This window comes from Peromyscus leucopus, chromosome 14 (genome assembly GCF_004664715.2).
Source record: "Peromyscus leucopus breed LL Stock chromosome 14, UCI_PerLeu_2.1, whole genome shotgun sequence".
NCBI lineage: Eukaryota > Metazoa > Chordata > Mammalia > Rodentia > Cricetidae > Peromyscus > Peromyscus leucopus.
The window spans coordinates 15,575,805-15,597,779 of NC_051075.1; positions in this window are offsets into that span (position 1 = coordinate 15,575,805).

Sequence of the window (21,975 nt, forward strand, 5' to 3'; positions counted from 1 at the left end):
AGAGAGAATTATCTAATAGAAGATGCCATTTTCTGTTAAGTTGATATGTGATATATAGTTTTGCCAATTAAAAATTTAAACCTTAACTATGACTATAAATTGTGCACCAGTAGACATCCTTATTCATATCTCATGATGATATATATAAAGTAAATTTCTGGTCATATCATTTCAGGGCAGGCTGGGTCTGTGCATTTCTGTTTGATAACTATTTGCAGTATGGCTTCCCCATTTGGCCTGATGCTCATTCCCGAGTAGCTGTAAATTCACTACAGTCAGCACAGTCTGGCCAAGAGTTAATTAAGTGAATCTGTTTGTGGCACTCTGGTGCACAGAAGGAGGCAACTTGCAGCCAGCCCCAAGTTGAGTTTCTTCAGTTATAGTGAGGAAGGATGCTTTTATCATGCCTTTGTCTGTCTTTTTGAATAACTTTGTCATGTTTAATAGGAAAATGTGTTGTCCTTTCCCAGTGTAGACTGTGGGTTCATTGGACTTTGTTGCTGTCCAGAAACTCATTCTTTTATTGGAAAGTTGCTAAATTGTTGTCTTGAATTCTAAATATCCTTTTCCTTAATGACAAGCTTCTTCCCTAAAAGAATTAACCACAGCAATGCCACCAGTAATGTATTGAATTAAAGTTAAGGACTGTTTGTATGCACTAAAGGCTGGGTTCTGAGAAAGCAGGTGAGGAAAGGAAAACATTGTTTGGCTTTTGCTGAGTCTTAGTATTTTGTTGTGTAATGATTATAGTAACACATATGCAAAAGGGTGTCCACAAATCCCCCCCAACAACCATTCTTCACTCTCCTTCCAATGGTACCCTGAAGTTAGGAAATTTGGAAATTCAAGTTCCTGCCAATTCAACTGCAATCTCGAGTTTGAATTTCTTTTACCCTGTGCTTTAGAATAATGACAACAAGAAGAATTGTGTTTCATTGAAAATCTTTTAGCATCAAAATAAAACTTTAAACTGGGAGATTTCTACTTATATAGTGTACCATTACAGAATATCACTGTTTCTTGTATGACTCAGTTTGTCCAAATAACTAAAGCTTAGCAAAGTCAACAATGACAAAGAGGCTAGACATCTACCTTTCATAGTTATTGTTACTGAGTAGACCTTAAGAATTTATAAAGCTTTTATTAAATATATCTTTTTTATCAAATGTATGTTATTACTTATTTAAATTTTATGAAAGCCCAGTGTTGAACACAGTTGGAAAAGACATAAGTAGTTAGACATACATGCCTGAGTCAGTTTTTGTTCATCTGAGTAGACCATTTTAACTTTAAAAATTTATCATCATACAAAAATCTATAGCAATCTGACTAATTTGGAGATCTGATGTTATCTCTTTAGTCTAAAGGTATATACAATGATAATCCAAAGGCTTAGTAGGACAAAGAAGATTTATAGGTATTGCTTTAGTTGGTTTATACTTTCTAGTTATCTTAAGATGGTGGTGAATTCATGGCATATACCCTTTAACCTTAGTAAAGATGACTTCAGCTCTATGTTTGCTATTTAAAATACCTCTATTTTCCTAAACAAGAATTGAATTCAAGTTTTATCTATAGTATATTTTAAACAAGAGTTGAATCACAGATTGAAGCGTTGCTCTAATTATTCTTTATCATTAAAAATTCAGGAGTCAGATATCGGGGTAAGAGCCTGAAAGATCAGATAAGCAGAAGAGCCGCCAGCCCTTCCTACCTGCTCCATTCCTTCTTCCAAACAGAGAGCCAGATCCCTTTCTGCCTCACCTTACTACTTACTCTCCTACCTGTCCCCAGTCTTCCAAAACCTCTGTGGTTAATTTAGGTCAGCTAGTGGCTAATTTTGCCCTCCGACTCCCAGCAAGCTTTATTAGTCAGAACACAATCAAAATACCACACAACAAATACAGTATGTTGTAGCAAATCAAGATTGCCTATACAGAGATTTTTAACTAATATCTTTTTGTTATAAGTTTTAAGCCAAATTTTTGTGACAGATTTTATATTTTTTTTTTAACCATACCCAATGAACAAATTCTGAGGTAGAGTTTACAGCATGGTCTTATGGGATCCTTTGAAGAGAGGAAATCATGGAGATAAAAGACTTTTAAGAGTGTGAAGTAGAAAAACCTTAGAGAAAAGATACTTTTGGAAGTGTAGAACAGAGAAAGTTTAGATTTTAGAGATTTGGGGATCATTTATTTGTGCAGTGGCAGAAGTTGTTACCATATGAGAGAATTAAAAAAATTGAGCGTGACAATCTTTGGCCATTGATCTGTGATGAGGCCAAGCTGTTTGTAGTTCAAGAAGAAGATACAGTTCAGAAAAACTTAGTTCTGCAGGAGGGAGGAATCTGATAAGCCCCAAGAGGGATTTGAGATATAATACACTGACCCAGGCAGGCTTAGAGAAGAGACAGAGGAGGCAGGTGTGAGGGGTAGGAAAGAAAACATGGGGAGGCAGCTGAAACAGAGAACAGGGTCATAGAGGCTCAGAAGAACTTAAGGAAGTTGTTGGACTGCAGCTCCTACTGGAAGATGAGGAAGCTCTAAGAAGGAACTGAGAGCAAAGGGGAGTATTGACAAGAATTTCAGTCCTGGGCATGCCTAAGTAGAATGAAAGACTTGTCTGAGAAAATATGCCAAATCACAGAAAGCCATTAGTTCTCATGATGACTGGGGACCCAGTAGGGCAACAGGAGCTTCCTGGCACACAGTATGGCTTTGTAGTAATAGTAGACAAATCAGCCATTTCCAGAGTGACACTTATCCAGCAGAGAGAGATGCCCACATTGGTGTAGATGCCCCGAGGTGGGTAGCAGGCTAGAGAGACTGAGAGAGTAGACAAGAGGCAAATGGTTAGAGCAGGAGGAGAAGCAGACTCTAGAATTTGTAGTCAAATTTGATGGGTGACAGAAACCAGCAGAAATAAATGATCCCTACATACATTAGGAGAGTCAGATCAACAGCTTGATTTGGAGAGGCTGAGTCCCTTGGAAAGGAACTCATTTATTCCCATCTCAGATTTTGGCACCAGATGAATGAAAGAAATGAAATAAAAGGAGGCCATTACTGCTCTTAAGAGGTTGAGGTTTTTATTATAGATATAACAGAGAGCACAGGCAAAGGCATCTGGAAGTGTCCAGACTGAACATAGCAGGCAGACTAAACTGGGCTATGGGAGGAGGTAGGAGAGGGGGCATGGGAGAGGAAGAGAGAGAAACCAGGAGCCAAGATGCCAGGAGCAAGCCAGAAGACCAGGAGATTGGTATAGCTAAAATGGCTGGGTTATACAAGGAACAGAAGTTGCAGAAAAGGGCCCAGTCAAGCCCCTGGGCTGGAGAGTTTAGGGTAGAAAGTGGTGCATGCCAGGTGGGAAGACACTGTAGCAGGTAGGGACTAAGGGAGATTCGGGCCAGAGTCAACTTTGATGTATTAAATAGGCAACTCAGTCAGCCATTTGTCCTCAGTTTGAGACCTAAGTGTTATGCCCAAATTGCGGGAACCCCCAAAAGACCACTTCGAAGACCAAATACCATATGTAAAAGCAAAGAGCCATTATTCTCTTCAAGCTCTGAGCTTGGTCTCTCTGTCTGTCTGATGCAGCAGTGAGAGCAGAGAGCCCTGAGCCCAGGCAGGGTAGGATTTTTATCATAGCAGAAGTTGGGGTGAGGAGATTTCCATGGTTCAGGACCCTGATTGGCTGAAATTTGTCTAGGGGTATCTGTAAAACAAAAATAGGCATGTGCTAGACTCAGGGACATCTGCCACCTTATCTAATGCTTGGAATGTTTAGGATGTTAGGTACTTCTCCATCCCTGGGTGGTATCAGCTTAAGGCTTTTCCTAGATCTGGGTGTTGCCTGCCAGTAAGCCTATCACTGAAGCTGTGCCTGGGCCTCTAAGCCTGTCATGGCAGCTTTGTGGTGCCTGAAGTTGTAGCCCTGAATGTACTCTAGCCCTGTGGAATGGATTACTCAGGCATAGGTTGTGAGTCTCAGGAACTCCAGACACCTACTGTTTCAAACCTAGAGCAAACAGTCAAGGTACCTATCTAACATATCAAAACTGGACCTGGCCAGGTTCTCCCAGCATACCTCAGAACCTACCAGTTATAGGGTATGGCTCACACACCTGGCCCCCTACCTTGAATTCTCCAGTGCCCCCCTCCACCTCCTGCAGGCTCTTCCCTATATAATCCAACCATTTTGGTTCCCCACCCCTTTTTGTACCTTTGGTCTCCTGGCTGCTGTACCTGGTTCCCCTCTCTCTCCTCTTCTTCCCGCCCCCCACATGGCCCAGCTCAGTCTGACCTTGTCCACTCTAGATTCTCCCAAATATCCCTGCCTCTAACACATATCTATAATAAATTTTCTCTTCTGCCATACATGGAAGCAGTCATGTCTTTTCCTTTCCTTTTTCTTTCTTTCTTTTTTTATTCACCCACAAGATGACAATTTGAGAAATAGGTAGTGTGAAGGGATGCTGAGGCAGCTCAGCATGGCAGCATGTCTTGGAAAAGGCAGCAGGGGAGGATCTACTGATCTCCAAGAACACACTCAGGTGTTACGATTCCCTTGGGTAACCTCATGCTACCCACTATGCATGGAAAAATTTCACTAAAGCAGACATCTGAAGCAAATTTTCTTTCCGTTAAGCTCTTTAAACTTCTGCTGACATACCTATGTAAGAAAGGTGTATTTGAGACACGCATATTCACATACCACACGCACAACTTTGTCCGTCAGCAAAGCCATGGCCTGCAGAGTGTAGCTGTCCAGGGAAAGCGCCAGATTGGCCTCCTTGACGTTCACTCACCATGTTGCAACTGTATTTCTGGACTTCCCCTTATCACAGTGTGATGTCCATTTGCACACCATGTTTTTTCTAGTGACTGAAAAGTGATGGGAGCCGCTTGGCAGCCTGCATGGCAGTGCAGTCATTTATTTCTCACAGTGCTCAGTCCTGGGCACTCCTGTTGAGCACAAAGCCTTTGAAGTAGTGGTGCATGTAATTCAGCTGACAGAGGATTACAGTAGAGTCCATCTAAATCAAGCCCGAGCCTGAACAGGCATCGGAAGACCCACCCACCCACCCATCATTGGCAGCCACTGTTTTGCTCCTGTGCTATTTTTTTAAAAGACATTTTCTTGGCTACATGTTTTATTAATTTACCTGTAGTAAATTTTTTTTCTGTACTTTTGACAATGTTTCATTTTTTGTGTGTCTCAAAATCTTCATTTTGCTCTGAGGCATTATCAAGTATTGCCTCAGTTTATATTTACAATCTACCCACCAAGAAAGCAAGGGAGTACTTTTGAAAATTTCTGAACTTTTTGGACATGTGAGTCTTCCTATATAATTTGTGTACATGCTTTTTAAAATTTGAGTTGACTGACTTAATATGCACTCTGAAGTGATTTCCTAAATGAGAATTTCTCCTATAAAGGAATTTTCAAGAGGGAGGTAGTGAAGAGAATTTTGAAACAGAGATCAAGGAGGGCAATATACATTAGTGCTATATGGCAAGCATTCAAATACACTACAATAGTCCTGACTTTACAACTTCCCTATCTACCAGAACCCAAGTTAGGATTTACAACAATCTACCTATGTTGCTATTTTTAATTCCAGATGAAAATCTAAGTAAACCTAGCCTAAGAAACACCTGGGGTGATTTAATAATAAAGTAGGACAGGGCCACTGCTAACAGTTGGCATCAGGGCATAAAAACACAGAGAATATAAAATGTAATAGCAATTGGAAAAAATGTAATACAATTCGGTAAAAATGCAATTAAATCAGGTTGGATAAATAGCTTCCAGGACATAATAGCAAGAAGAGAGAGTTCATTTCAATGAAGTGAAAATGGTAAAAACTGAATAAATAATTTAAAGCTGGAAATGAAAAAGTTCCGTGTGGAGTTTAGAAGACAATTGAGCTCATCTGACCTTGTGCAAGTCTGTTAACCTCTGGGGGCCTCAGTTTCCTTATTAGGAGAGAGGGAGGGGAAAAGGGAGGGCAAGTCTACTGATCTCCAAGGTCTATTCAAATTCTGAATTTCCCTCCTGGGCTTGGAGGGAATGGAAATGTAGGCCATCAACACATTAGTGGCTCTGGAAGAAAAAAAAAATGCCCATAGACAAGCTGTGAATTTGGTTTCACGTGAAGCCCTGATTTTATCTGCCTTTGTTTTCCTTTTTAAAAATAAAAGATAAGAATAAATGTCTTCAGTAATTGAATTTCTGGTTCCATATTTTCCTGGCTAGTTTTCCCTTATCTGGGGTGACAAGGAGAGGCTGACTGCATGCAGATAAGGCAGCCCGTGTGGAGAATGCCAGGCTTGCAGTTCCCAGCCTCGGCCTCTCTCCCCACTGTTCTACCCATCCGCTGTGCTTCCCACCTAATCCTTCCAAGTAGAGAAACTAGGTGGGTGCTAATCAGCAGCTGAGAAAAGGGGAGCCGTGTTTCTGGCAAACTGGATGGATTACGCATCACAGGTCAATCAAACAAGGCCTCCGGTGAGAGCGGCTGAGGGTTTGACTGACTTGGCTGTGAAGTCATGCTGGAAACCACTCCCATGGACCAGACACCAGTCAGAGACCAGGCAGATGTGGTGGTGTTTAACGTGCTTGTTCATAAACCCAGGAGGTATCGATAGAAACGCACATTTCTAATCTTTCTCCTTTAGTGATGTTTTTCTTTGTTATGAGTAACATACAAGGTATTAAGTATCATTGTCATTTGCATCTTCATACATATTTTGTTTGTGGTGTTTTTTCTGTGCTCCTCTTCCCTGTCCTCTTTCCCACTCCCAGCTTGGCCCTGTACTCTCTCGAGTAGGCACAATCCACTCTGTATTCATGTTACATGGATTCCAATACCCATCTTTCCCCTGCCCACTCCTTAAGATCTTTCTAGTTTCACAACATGTATCCATATCCTCACACACACATATAAACACTCACATAAAAAAGAAAACCTAGGATCCTCATATGAGAGGAAATGTGGTATTTATCTCTCAGAGTTTCACTACTAAATAAAATTCTTCTGTATAGCATCTTGATTTTGTTTTTTTGTTTTTGCAATACAATATATACATAAAGGTGATTGATCCTACATGCTTCCTTGTCAATAGGGATGTATTTCCTGCCTTTCTCTAGTCAAACATGGCTTATCAGGACATGCTAACACCAAGAGACACCCCAAAGGATCTCATGTACTCAAAACATACTCTTCCTTACCTCCATTATAAAGAAGCAGTCCAATGTCCCCTTGGAAGTCTGGAGCAATCACCCCAGCTAACATTGTAATTCCTTTGTTAGACAATTTACTAAGGGACACCAAGAGCCCAAACCAGCCAGAAGAGAAGCCTTAGATCCCAATTCAAAGGAATGTTTGTTAGGCTTCCTGGCTGAAGCCCTTTCTCCTTTGGAACCAAAAACTTTCAGCATGCAAAGCATAATGTCATGGGATCAGGAAGCAAAATTTTTGCTAGTAGGTCACTTGAGGTAGTAGTGAGTGGTCTAGTACTATTCTCATTTCTACCCCTTGATTATTACTCCAACTGTCAATTCTAATTATGCAGGAACTTGCTTTATACTAAAGGCTGATTCAGAGCATCTACAACCTCCCAGAGAACCCTACTGCAGCCTTTCCAAGCTACTGTCACCTAGCTGGCCCTGTAAATTTGTCTCTTAAAGACCATTCCAGTATTCTAAACTAGAACCTGGTCTCTTCTCCAGTCAGTTGATCTTAGGGCACACCGTAAAGCCATAGGAAATGCATGAGGATAGAAAGCATTCATATTAGGAGTAAGACTCATAAGCGATTGGGCAATTTCTTCATCTAAGTTACTTGTGCCATGAGGACCTACTTAAGCCTAATCACATAAATACCACTTCCATTTGATAATGGATTGCTGTTGTGCATGTTAAACTTTATGATTTGGTTGGACATATGACATCCAACTCATGACAGTAGCTCAGGTCACATGGTAACCTAATGGCCATTATGAAGCATTCAGTCTTGACAAAAACACAATAGCAGGTTAAGGAAGAACAGTTTTCTGCAGATCATGTCAGAGCCTTTCTCCAAAATCTCAATGGCTTCCACTGTGGTTCACCTATGGAGGCCTTGCCAAGGTGCCAAACAATATCCCTTTCCTCCAGTCATAATTGAAATATCATCAGATCTGCTCTATCATGACCCAAGTGTTAGAGTCTACATAGCAGCCTAGACCTAGGCCTTATTCAGTTACATGCTACCCAAAACTAGCACCTTCCTGAATCATGTGATATATCAGCAAGAGGAACACTCACAAGTGAGGAAAGCTCTGCATTAGGGCCATTAAGTGCTGTGCTTCTTACTTGGGGGTAGTAAAACCCAAGTGCAATACTTTATCCTTCACCTTCAAAGAAAATAACTCCATATGACCCACTTAATTAACAGAACTTTACTGAAACTAGAAAATCCTTGAATTTTGATCAAATTTATTTCCCATCCTCTGTTGCACATATATGCTGTGGGATGTTCAGTATGTGCTGTGGAAGCCCGTTCTCAGGTTCCTCGTGGCTTTACCCAGCAGGTCCCCATAGAGGATGATTAGGACCACGGGCCTGAGTGCAGGTGTCTGAGATGGTCTGCACTTGGCTGTGCTGTGGGATGGTCTGTATGTCAAGTTGCTCTGATTGGTCAATAAATAACACACTGATTGGCCTGTGGCTAGGCAGGAAGTATAGGTGGGACTAACAGAGAGGAGAAATAAAAGAACAGGAAGGCAGAAGGAGTCACTGACAGCCACCACCCTGACAAGAAGCATGAAAAGATGCCGGTAAGCCATGAGCTGTGTGGCAGGGTATAGATTTTTGGAAATGGATTAATTTAAGATATTAGAACAGTTAGCAAGAAGCCTGCCACGGCCATACAGTTTGTAAGCAATATAAGTCTCTGTGTTTACTTGGTTGGGTCTGAGCGGCTGTGGTACTGGCGGGTGACAAAGATTTTTCCTGATAGTGGTTGCTATCTTATGCTCATTTGGTCCAATCAGCACAATATCATCAACCACTATAATATCTTGTGGAAGAGAGTGATCAAGGTGCCTGTGAACTAATTCATCTCTCAGACCTGGAGAATTAACATACCCTTGAGGTAAAAATGCAAATTGAACTGCCGGCCTTGATAGCTGAAAGCAACTTGCTTCTGGTAGGAGGTCTTTTTGGTCAAGTGTGAGACTAAAATGAGCCATCTTAGAAATAAGACCAAAATGCTTTCATCCTAAAATTAAGGCCTAAGATTTCTCCTTTTAGGTACAGGCTGTGAGTTACTAGAATAGGCCACAAGTTACTGAAACCAGTCAGTCCAGATTCCAAAAACCAGGAAGCATAAAAGTACAGAGTCACAAGGTAGTCACGAGGTAATGACTGCCAGACTATGGAATGTCCTCTCCCTGGTTCCCTAGGTAACTGTTTGAACTAAGAATGTTCCAACCCTGGTTTCCCGGGTAACTGACCATAGAGATGTCCCCACCTGAGGGCAGCCAATGAGAGATGGTGGCAGGCAACCACTTCCTTAGAAATAAAGATTAAGCCATGATTTCTAGAAAGTCCCTAGAAGTGAGCCAATCAGAATTGTACCCATACTAGCATGCCTAAATGATGTAACCTTATGTTTTTTGCCTTTAAAAACTGAGCTTGCAGAGAGGCAGGCACTTCCTCCAGCCTCCACTGCATTGGATCTGTTGGACAAAGTCCCTGCCTAGGCTTGTATTGCTCTTTTGGATATCCCGAATTAAACCTTGCTTTTGCATTCTGCCATGCTTGTCTTTGGTGGTCTCTCTGGGGGTCGCGATCTGGGCACAACACAAGTACCAAGAACAAAATTACTTTCAATAACTGAATATCAGATACTAAAAGATATGTTCATCAGCTCAAGAAAGGAAGCTATATCTGCTATGGTGGCTGCAATTGAAATCACTACTGATTTTTGTTTTGAAGAATTGAATGTCATTCTCCATAATCCATCCATCTTCTTCAAAGATCAACTAAGAGAGTGAAGTGAAGATTTGCTGAGAACCATCACTCTGTATTTTTTCAGTACCTTGATGGTGATCTTAACCTCCTCAGTCCCTGTAAAACAGGTTTGGGTCCACTACTTTTCCAAGTAAAGCCAGTTCTAATGGCTTGCATTTGGTCTTCCCATCCATAATAACCCTCACTCAATATGTCAGAGAACCAGTTGGGATTCCACCACTTTTAAGTATAGCTCTCCTAATTTTGTGTTCTGGGGCTGGGGAAATAATCACAAGATGAGTTCAGAGACCCACAGGACACACCATGATTCTGTCTTTGGCTAAAACTCCATTGATAATCTGTCCTCTGTAGTTCCTACTTTAACTTGAAAGCCACATGCTTTTGGGATCTGACAAAATATTATTTCAAAGCCACCATCTAGTAGGGCCTGAAAAACTCTGGTATTTTGCTTATCTCAATGTACTAGTTACAGTAGTAAGAGGCTATAGTTACCTTTTGCAAAGACAGGAAGGAAAAATTAATGGTAAAACTACTCAGTAATATGACATGGTCCTTCCCCAAGGAAACCCAAGTTCCTTCTTTTGAAGAGTTCTGAATGGGTCAAGTGGCTCAACTCTGGATATTTGTGGAGGGGCCATGATTTTCTGTTCATTTGATTATACAAAGCCTTCTGTTCATTTGTCTTTAGTTTTTATGCTTACATAGAATTCAGTGGACTTCCTATTTCTTTAATTCCTAGGAACATCATGATTTAATCGACCAGCACAAGGTTTACACAAGTCAGACCGTTGTTACCTGTGCTTTGTCTTCGCTGTCCATTATGATAAGTACAGTCATCTAGCTTTCAGCAATTTCTGATTTGGTTATTATTAGGATTCTGTGCATGCACAGCTCAGGGTCTTGCCTGGTGCCTTATGTCATCAGCAGGCAACTACATACTACCTTAGAAAGCCGACACGAACCTCCATGCTCTCTCTTTGAGCTTCTCTTCCTGTGTTCCCTCACTCTGTTCCCTCCACTAGGCCTGGCTTCTCCCTCCTATCCCCTCTTCTTTCTAATAAAGTTCCTTCTAACTCTGGTAGCCATGACCTATGACTCTTCCGCCAATCAATCAGCGCTTTTCATCCTTTCATTTATCATCTGGCCCATACTCCTATGCCAGGATCCAATTAAACTAGTTGCATTTAATTTATCAATTAAGCAACTATAGTTTCCATTGCAATATGCAGAATATAGGGAACAGCAATGGCAGAAATCTTCAAGCATGCTAATACAACTCTAACAAATCTGTTTCTCATAATATTAGTAAGAGGTACATTTTCTCAACTCTTCCATTCAATCAAATGATCTTATGACACCACTTTTAACTGTGCATTAAACCCAGAATTTCTGCTTAATGGACACTTATAGATCAACTAATCCTGATCTAGATGCAACTTCCTTCCATCACTAGCAGGCACCCTTAGAATCTATTCCCACACATATGCTACAGACTTATGCTTGATGAATTTGAAAAGTCATTAAGTTAATTAAGGGTGAAGTACATATCCTCATGAGTCACACTCCCTACATCACCTCCAGAGGAATACTGAGACTTGAGTCTGGTTATAAGTCTAGAGGCTATGATGAATCAGCACATGGGGGCATGGGTCTTGCCTGGCTTGCTATCTCCTTCAGGGAAGGCCATTCTAATTCCACTAAAAATGCAGGGTAAATTTCCTCAGGAAGATGGAGAGTAAAATACTACATAATATGGAGGGGATATGTATCTGCTGCTATAGGATGGAGAAACCACTACTTTAGGTAAAATAAACCCACCCAAATCTGAGGGTCCTTTGCCTTCACTCTTTTCAGGACCTACCTCCAAATTCCATCCCAAATTTTAGAGTCCCATTGCTTTCCAACTGGAGCCTCCTTTTTAACGCAGCCATCTTAGAGGCTGGGAATCAGGCCTGGGTAATCTTATGAAGTGGACATAGATGTAATTCTCCAGTAACGTGAGTCTTTGACAGACAGAAGATTCTTTCTCAGGACACATTTAGGAAACTTGAGATTGTTTATTCATACCTAAAACTGAGAAATTTCATCTCTGACTTCATTATTTTGTTTTGATGCTTTATCCAGAGATTCTATAAGCATCAAAACAAAGCAAAAATATTATTATATTCTTTACTCTTCAACAAATGTTCAAAATTTTTCTATAGAGTCATTAATTTCTTATATCTCACAAGATAAATGAATTCCGAGTATTGAACACATTTATCTTACATCATTCTTTAAATATTTTACCTACGTATTTTCACTACCCTCTGTGCTACTAGGATAGACTTTAGTGATCGTAAGTTTAGCTGAGCTGCTGAGCCAGCTATATATTTCATTAAACTCATCAGAGAAATGTATTTTTATTTTTATCTTTCTTTAAAACTACTCCTAGTACTGCAATCTGTATTAGTTGGGTTTCTTTTCCTGTTCAGAACTGAAGGATATACATATATTTGTGGGCCCCATGGGCCCCGGCCCCCTACTGTGAGTGGCTGCCGCCTTGCTTGCCGACCTTGACCAGATGTCCTCCCTATTCAGATTCCCTGCCGGTTTCCTTCTCACCTAACCTGTATCCTGCATTTGGTGTAAACAGCTTAGATACAAGAATGTAGAACATTGGGTAGCGAACTTCTGCCCTCTGGGGATCCCCCATTGTGTTGTAAGCCTGTATTTATGGTTTCCTCCCTCTTTCAATAAATGGCATTTGGCATTTGGCATTTGGCATTTCAGCCTTGGCGAATGACTCGCTGTCTCTTGTCTCTATTTTTTAATCCGCAGCCCCTTGCTCAGACATGGTGAATGGATATCGGTAATGAGGGCGTTACCGCAACATATATTGCAAAAGTGGAATACATCATATTGGTTTACATAATGTTACCTGGGTAGTCTAACAATGGCTGTCCATATGTTGGGGAAGCTGGGGTTTGGTATCAACTCAGTCCAATAGGCTAGGTGCCTTAGCAGTCCTGATCTGGCAGAAGGCCTAAGGGATTCCTGGAGAACTTCAGTTTACACTGGAAGACTGAAAACTCTGGGTTTCAGTATCAGTGAAGGATGACAAAACCAGCAGCAGCAAGGAGTGAAGGCAGGAAGTGAAAGGAAGACATGTTCTCTCATAGGAGAATTTAGATCTTGGCCATAGCCAAAAGGTAATGGTTACTTTACTGAAGGGTCTTTCTCCTTCCATTAAGTGCCTTCACAGACCCAGCCTGCAACGTGTCTCTTAGTTGGTTCTAGAGCCCATCAAATTGACAACCAAGATTTCATCATAGTGAATTAGCTGCAGACTTGATCATTTCAATAAATAGGAAATTATATTAAAAGTGAGAGGATTACTGTGACTCGGGTTAAACACTGAAAATACATAATTTTACAAAATTATTAAAGGGTTTTTGACAAAAAATAAATACATTATGAAGAAAAGGAATTTTAAGTAAAATTAATAATTAATTATGTTAGGAAATTTGATTTGTCATATAAAGTGAACAAAAATTTGAAGAAGCATAAATATGAACCTGAGGGTTTAAACTTTAACAAACAATTGAGTAACAAAACTATTTCAGCAGCCTTAGAATAAACACTAAGAAAATACTGGAGCTAATTATATGTAGTGAATGGTAAGAGTGAGAAATCAAACTGCCTTTGCTTTATCCTTAAGAAATGGTCATACTGAGGGTCCCATAACTGTAATCTTAATAAATGATATATAGATGGATGATAGATAGACAGATAGATAGAAGATAGATAAATAGATAGATAGATTATATAGATAGTAGACAATGAGGTGTAGGAGAGAGGGGGAAGGAGAGATGAAGAGAGAGAGTGAGTGAGAGAGAGAGAGAGAGAGAGAGAGAGAGAGAGAGAGACTCTAGTGTTTGAGTTTATAACTGAAGAAGTATATAGTTAATGCTTGACTGGAGTATCACTCTTGGCTAGTGGTTTCTAGTCTCTGGGGATAGATAGATAGATAGATAGATAGATAGATAGATAGATAGATAGATAGAGATATATTATATATGTATATATAGTATATATATTCCAATATATAAAATTCTCAAATATTAAAAAGTCAGAAAATTATAAATTATAAATTAATTAGAGTTGGTTTCATCTTTGAAGTTCATGCTTAATGTGCAGTATCTATGCTATATATCACCACAAGGACCAACACTTGAATCTTTCTCAAACACATATAATAGAACATTTACCTGAATAGCTTTTAGTCTAGGTGAAATATCAGAAGACAGTGATCTTATCTTTATGAAGAATTTGAAAGTGTATGGTATAGAGAAAATTGTGGTGAATTTAAATCAAATTGTCCTGTCAAAAACTATGTAGACTCCAAGCAAGTGAGTTAGTTAACCTTTGGATATTTAATTTCCTGCCCTATGAAACCAGGAAAGTGACCTGGATGGTGTCTTACATTCTTTCTAAGTTGAATTATGTGATTGATTTTCTCCTCTACATTCTCTTCCACTGCAGGGCTATTAGTTTTTTAAAAAAAAAAGAAGAAGAAGAACATTTTTGGGCTTATCTACTTTTATAACATTTTAACTTTTTTGTTTCTTCAAAGATTTACATTTCTTTTATGGTGAACATACATAAAAGCAAATAAGGATGAATTTGTTCACTATAAACAATGAACTATAAATCTGAGTCTACCTCTATTCATCCTAGGTAAATCCTGAAATGGATTAGCATGTCTTTTTCCAAATATCATTATAAATAGATCCTTTTTCTGTTAGTGTGAGGAGGTAAGAATAGATGTCCCAGAGATGGCACACTATCTGTTTTTCCATTAAGGATTTCCCTGTCTACATTTTCCTTCTGAGATATTTTAAGGATTCCTTGAAAATAAAAATGTTGTTTCTATGCAAATAAAAAGAACTCTCATTAATAGAATACATGAATTTCCATGAAAAAAAGATAGGATTTTGAAATTTGAATTGACAGAAAAATGAGGCAAAATCAGTCTGAAATGTTGTCCATAATTACATGAAAGAGGATTTGTGGCATTGCAACTCTGTAGATACCTTTATGACTTAAGGATATTGGAAATAACCCTGGAGTTAACTACAAACTATGATTCTTTGCTTGAACTTGAAATCTATTACAAATCAGTGAAGATGCTCTTCATATCACCATTTAGGCAACAAAAGGAAGAGAGTAGCTCCCATTTCAAAGATTATTGAATAATTTTCCACAGTGCAAAAAGACCTGGAGGTGTTGAACTGTCAGTTTTATGTTTACTCAATGTGGCACATATCATTTCCCATTAAATGCTTTGTCTTGAGGTAATCACATGGTCCCTGGATCCACAAGATTAAAGAGTAAAATCTATTGTATGTAGGAGAAAGACAGGTAAAAATAAGGAAAGAATAACAACAATTTATTAATACATGAAAATGTTACCTTGGTGATAACATGTAGATAATGCAGTCCTATAAATATCTAAAACATTGGGTTACTGTCAGTACTAATGTTACTCTCAAAAGAGTTCCTGGATGTGCAGGCAAGCATAATGAAGAACTATGCAATTTTGCATTCTACTAGCTTGGGCTATGCACATATCTTTCTTATCGTGCACTTGTTGGCCTAAGATCCTTCCTTGGATCTAATATACACACTCTCCAAATAGTGCACCTAGCTACCTGCTAACAACCAAGAAACCTCCTCTGCTTATACACTTCTCTCTGTACAAGATGTGGCAAGGTCAGACTCCTTTCAAAGAGGCCTTGAAAAGCCCCTACCTGAAACTGTGAATATAAAGTAAGTTGCAATAGAGAACCTAGAATTCTTGAGATGCCATGACTATAAGAGGCTGCTGTCATGGTTTAAACGAAAATGGCCCCCAAAGGGAGTGACACTATTTGGAGGTGTGGCCTTGTTGAAGTAGGTGTGGCCCTGTTGGAGGAAGTATGTCTCTATGGGAATGGGCTTTGAGGTCTCCCTGTGCTCAAGATACTGCCCAGTGTCTCAGTTACTTTCTGTTGCATGCATATCAAGATGTAAAACTTCTTCTCCAGTACCATGTCTGCCTGAACGCTGCCATGTCCCACCATGATGATAATGGGTTGAACCTCAAGAATTGTAAGCCACCCAATTAACTCTTTTCCTTTATAAGAGTTGCCATGGTCATGGTGTCTCTTAATAGCTTTAGAAAGCTAACTAAGACAGAAGTTTGTACCAGGGACTGGGGTATTGCTGTGATAAGCCTACTATGTGTTTGTTTGAAGGAATATGGAGTTTAGGACTGCAGATCAGAAGGATTAGAAAAGCAGGTGAACTCTTTAAGGGCTGCTTAATGGGTCATATTAGTAGGTACATGGAAGACGGTGATGCTGAGTGTAATCTGATAAATTGTGGGGGCCCGTCTCAAGAGTTTATAGAGGAGAAGAATATTAATATTTGTGATATTTTGGTATGAATATGGCTGTTTTTCCCCTTGTCTGAAAAGTTCAGCTGAGGCTAAAATGAAGAGATCTGGATTAATTCCTTTGGCAGAAGTTTGAAATCTCAAAACAGCCTAGTATTGACTCTGTTGTGTGGTTATTACTGGTCACTCTTATACAGATTTATGATGAAAAGAAACAAGCTGAGCAAGGAAAAATATTTGAGGGGAAAGGGAGTACTAGAAAGTGGAATGGAGCTAAATCCTCTATTCAAAGAGATAAACAGATTAAGAGATGGAATAAAGGGAGTGGTGACCTCAGGGTAAGATCCCACCCAGCTAACTTTCCAACTTGTGAAAAGGAATTAAAGAAACACTTAGAGATGGGTGTGGTGGTCTACACTTTTAATTCTGGAACTCAGGAGGCAGAGGCAGATGAATCTCTGAGTTTGAGGCCAGCCTGGTCTACAGATTCAGTTTGAGGACTGCCAAGCTTAGGCAGTGAAGGAAACCATCCAAAACAGAAAGCTGGTGAAGATGTAACTAAAAAGGGGCCCATAAACACAAGAACTTGACAACTTCAGCCATGTGTTTCTGTCTTTAGAGTTAAGGATAGAGAAAAAAGGGTTATGGAATATATCTCTGAAACTAAGGAAAATCACAGAGGCCAGGCATATGTCAGGGGTGTCCATGGGAGTCCTAGTAAAGTCACTGTGTGAAGCTGTGTATTGAAGCTGGTATTGTCTTAGAGACCCCGAGATGTTGGAGATACTAGAGCTGTGAGATACTTGCTAAGGATAGCTGCCAAGAGGAAGTGGAACCAGCCCAAAAGAAAGAAGTATGTTGCAGTGAACAAAGCTAAAAGGTTTTGGAGTTCTGAAGAGCAGAGTGCTTTGACATTAGGCATAAAGATGCAGAGTTTGGAGTTTGCCCAGCTGGTTTTCAGTCTTGCTGTGGTTCAGTATTTCCTCACTATGTTCCCTTCCACACATTTTTGAATGACAATGTGTATCCTGTGCCATTGTAAGTCAGAAGTATGTGATCTGCTCATTGATTTTGATTTTATAGGGGATTACAGTTAAGAGATTGCATGAATCTCAGAAGAGACTTTGAACTTCAGAGTTTTAAGTAAGTTTGACACTGTGATACACTATGAGGACTCTTGGAGCTGTACTGAAAGCATTTTTACATTATGATGTGGCTTCAAGACTTTGAGGGCCAGAAAGTGGAAAGTGGTGGTTTGAAAGAAAATGGCTTTCAAGGGGAGTGGCACTATTAGGAGGTGTGGCCTTGTTGAAGTAGGTGTGGTATTGTTGGAAGAAGTATGTCACTATAGGTGCAGGCTTTGAGGTCTCATTTATGCTCAAGCAGTGTCTCAGTTCACTTCCTGTTGTAATACTCTCAACTCCTTCTCCAGCACCACGTCTGTCTGGATGCTGCCATGTCCCACCATGATGGTAATGGACTGAACCTCTGAACTATAAGACATTCAATTAAATGTTTTCCTTTATAAGCAATGTCATCTTCATGGTGTCTCTTTACCACAATAGACACCTAACTAAGACAGCTGCTGAGGAAAGTTACAGATATGGAATGGAGTTGGTCTGAGAGAGAGAGAGAGAGAGAGAGAGAGAGAGAGAGAGAGAGAGAGAGAGAGAGAGAAAGAGAAAGAGAGAGACTACGTGTGCTACAGTTGAGAAAGCTAGAAGGAGTAAGGCTATGACAACCCTTTGGTGTCTAGAAGAGCCAATTATCAGCTCCAGACACCAAACATGGAACTGCAAGGTTTAATATTTTTACTTCTGGGTTTCAGTCTTGCTTTGGTCTCACCATTCTTCACGTTGCCTCCATTCTTCCCTTTTAGAATGGAGATGCTTATTGTATACCATAACATATTAAAAGCAAGTAACTTTTTTGTTTGTTTGTCTTGGTTTGGTTTGTTTGTTTTGTTTGTGGGGTGTGTGTGTGTGTGTGTGTGTGTGTGTGTGTGTGTGTGTTAGAGGTATTCATGGTTCAGAAATTGCCATGATAGCCAGATGAGACTAGGACTTTTAAATCGTATTGGAATCATTAAAAATTATGAGTACTTCTAAAGTTGGACTGACTGAATTTGTATTATGAGAAGGCCCATAGGGACAAGGAATGGAAGATTTTGACTTAAAAGTAATGGATTTGGAGTGTCAGGTTGACAATGTGTGCATTTATGTTGGTTAATTTGATTATCAATTGAATAGGACCTGGAAATTGTCTCCAGTTAACAACTGCTCACAAAAGAAAAAATCTAGTTTCTCCAAGTTAGTCTCATGAGTAAACAAATCACATTTAAGGGCTGATCTCATGCCTAACAGTCATGGCCAACACAAGCAAACTCAAAGGTATTTTGGAAATGTTCTGTCTCATATTGTTTTGTTTGGTCATTTTTTCTCCCACTTCTTCAAAAGTTGCTGATTATTCTTTTAATTTTTTCTTCTCTCATAACAGTACATCCGAACTGCAGTTCCTCCTCCCTCTGCTCCTCCAAGACCCCCACCTACACCTCCCCTCTCCTCTAGATCCACTCCTCCTCTTTTTCCCTTCAGAAAAGAGCAGGCCTCTATGGATATTAACTAAACTCAGTTACAATAAGACTAGGTGCAAACCATCATATCAAGGCTGGATGAAGCAACCCAATAGGAGGATAAGGTTCCTGAGAACAGGCAAAAGAGTCAGAGACAGCTATTCCCACTATTAGGAATCCCACAGAACATCAAGCTACACAACTATAACACACATGCAAATGACTCAGTTCAGACCTATACAGGCTCTGTGAATGAAAATTCAGTCTCTGTGAGACTCTATGAGCCTTGCTTAGTTGATTCTGTGGGCTGTGTTGTCCTGGTGTCCTCAACTCATCTGGTTCCTACACTCCTTCTTTCCCCTCTTCTGTGGGGTTCCCTGAGCTCTACCTAATGTTTGGCTGTGGGTCTCTATCTGCAAGTCTTTTGCTTGTACATTATAGTTTCTGATTTTTAGTTTGTGTGTGTGTGTGTGTGTGTGTGTGTGTGTGTGTGTGTGTGTATGTTTCTTATGTTCTTTTTCAGTTTCTTTTGTTTGTTAGTTTGTTCATTCTGTTTTATCCTTGTTTGTCCTTTTTATTTGCCTGTTTGCTTTCTTAAGAGAGAAAGAAGGCATAGAGTTTATGTGTGAGGAAGTTGGGGAGGTTTTGGAGGCAATGAAGGAGGAGAAACAGTGATCAGAATATATTGTAGGAAAGTGACTTTATTTTCAATAAAAATATAAAATTTAAAAAGACATAAAGAACTGTGGGGTGGGGGGCTTGTATTTTACTTGACTTGTAAGCTAACAAGGTTCTCTGACATTGTTTTATAAATGAGAATCCTGGATCAGACACAGAAGCTCTGAACTACCCATAGCCATGGCAGTAGCCAGAGCATCAACATTTTTTAGCACATGTTCCAAAGCTCCAGTTCTCAACATGGAAATACAGAGAAATCAAAGTGGTGCCTACATACATCACAACTAGCATTCACAGAGATGAGCTTTAAAACCAGGGAACTCACAGCTCTTAAACTAGATAAAGAGTAAATGTGGTGAATTGCTTCAAGGGATATACTAACTGCCTTGGGAAGCTGAAAGCAACCTCAACTATCTATTTTCCCATTATATTCACAATACAAACATCTTTGGAGTAGGGTAGAAAAAAGTACTTCATTTGCAAGATCTGCATAGAAAGACTTGTGCATATTCTCTCTTAACAATTTATAGAAGAAATGCATGTGTATTGGAGAGCCAGATGTGGTAGCACATGCCTTTAATCCAAGCACTTGGGAGGCAGAGGCAGGCAAATGTCTTGAGTTTGAGGCCATCCTGTTCTACAGAATGAGTTGCAGGAAAGCCAGGGCTACACAGAAAAACCCTGTCTCAAAAAATAATAGTTAAATAAATAAATAAAATAGACTTGCAGAAAGACAGCATCAACTTGTCAGTCTCAAATTACTATTTTCCAAATTTATACTACTTATTAGCATGCATTAATTGAACAAAATAATAAATTTCATTGTGACCTTTTCTCTGGTATCATCACTCATTCACTGCCCTGGTTTTACCCTGATTGTCAACTCCCTGCCCCTTTGTCCTCCTTCCTATTCCTTAATTGTATCTCTCCTATCTTCAAGTTTCTTTTTTCCCAACTAGATATCAGGCATTAGTGAAAACAGGAAATACTTGTCTTACTAAGTCTGGCTTTTGTAGAACACAATGTTCTTCAGTTCCATTCTTTATCCCACTTTCAAGTTGATTTTGTTCTTCTTTCTGAATGAGTAACTCTCTATTGAGTATAGAAACAATCATTTATTTACTGTTTCATCCTTTGATGGCACCTAGGTTCATTTCTGAATTTCATGATAGCAAGCAGCACCCTGATGAATATAGCTATGTAGATGTCTCTACTGGATTGCTCACTGTGATCTCTCTAGATGCATCCCTAGAAATGAGACGGCTGCATCATATTGTAGTTCAGTTTCAGTTTATTTAGGAAGTCTGTACTGATTTCTATAATGACTATACTAATTTGTATTTCAATCAATATTATATAAAGGTTCCTTTGTCCCAGGTCATTTGTATTTTATTCTTTTTTTTTTCTAAGTACTTCCCATAAGGGTAAATCTAGATTACGTTGCAATAATAAACCTTTAAGTTCCAGAGGTTTAATACAAAACACATTATTTTTCACTTGAATTAGAACATACAAGCTCTATTCTGGGCTAGGGAGATGACTCAGTCAGTAAGTACACATTATGTAATAATGAAGACTGTTAAGCATTGCAGCTCTGAGGGGAAAGCTTTCCCAATGCATGTGTTGCAGCTCTGAGGGGAAATCCCCAAATGGAAGTGTTACAGCTCTGCGGGGAGCGCTTTCCCCTAAGTAAGTGTTATAGCGCTCAAGGGAAAGATGTCCTGGTAGTCGGAGTCAAGGAATACCACAAAGTCACACCGCACAGCAAACCTCACACAAGAGATTTATTGGGAAAGATGTAAGAGGGTGGCTGCCTCTGGTGGGGCAAGTAGCAACAAGGAATTGAACAGGAGACAGGCTTATTATATAGGGGTTCTTGGGGGCAGAGCTTTCCAGGGTAATCTGAGATTGGAGGGATTATATGATCAGATCTTGGAGTAAACTCAGGGACTGGTGAAATTCTATAGCCTGATCTTAAGCTCAGGGATTGGTGGGTTTTTATAGCTTTTTTTTAACCTGGAAGTGTACTTGGACATTTTCCCCTACACAGACCTCAGAACACGTGGAAAGCAGCAAGACATGGCATCATTCACTTGTGATCCTAGCACTGGGAAGGCAGAAACAGATAGGTGCATGAGGTTCACTAGATAGACAGCCTAGCCTACTTGGTAAGCTCTAGGCCAATGTCAAGCCAGTCTCAAAAAGCACTGTGAACATTTCCTTAAGAATCACACCCAAGGTTGAGCTGTGGCCTCTACATGCGCTTATTCATACATACATA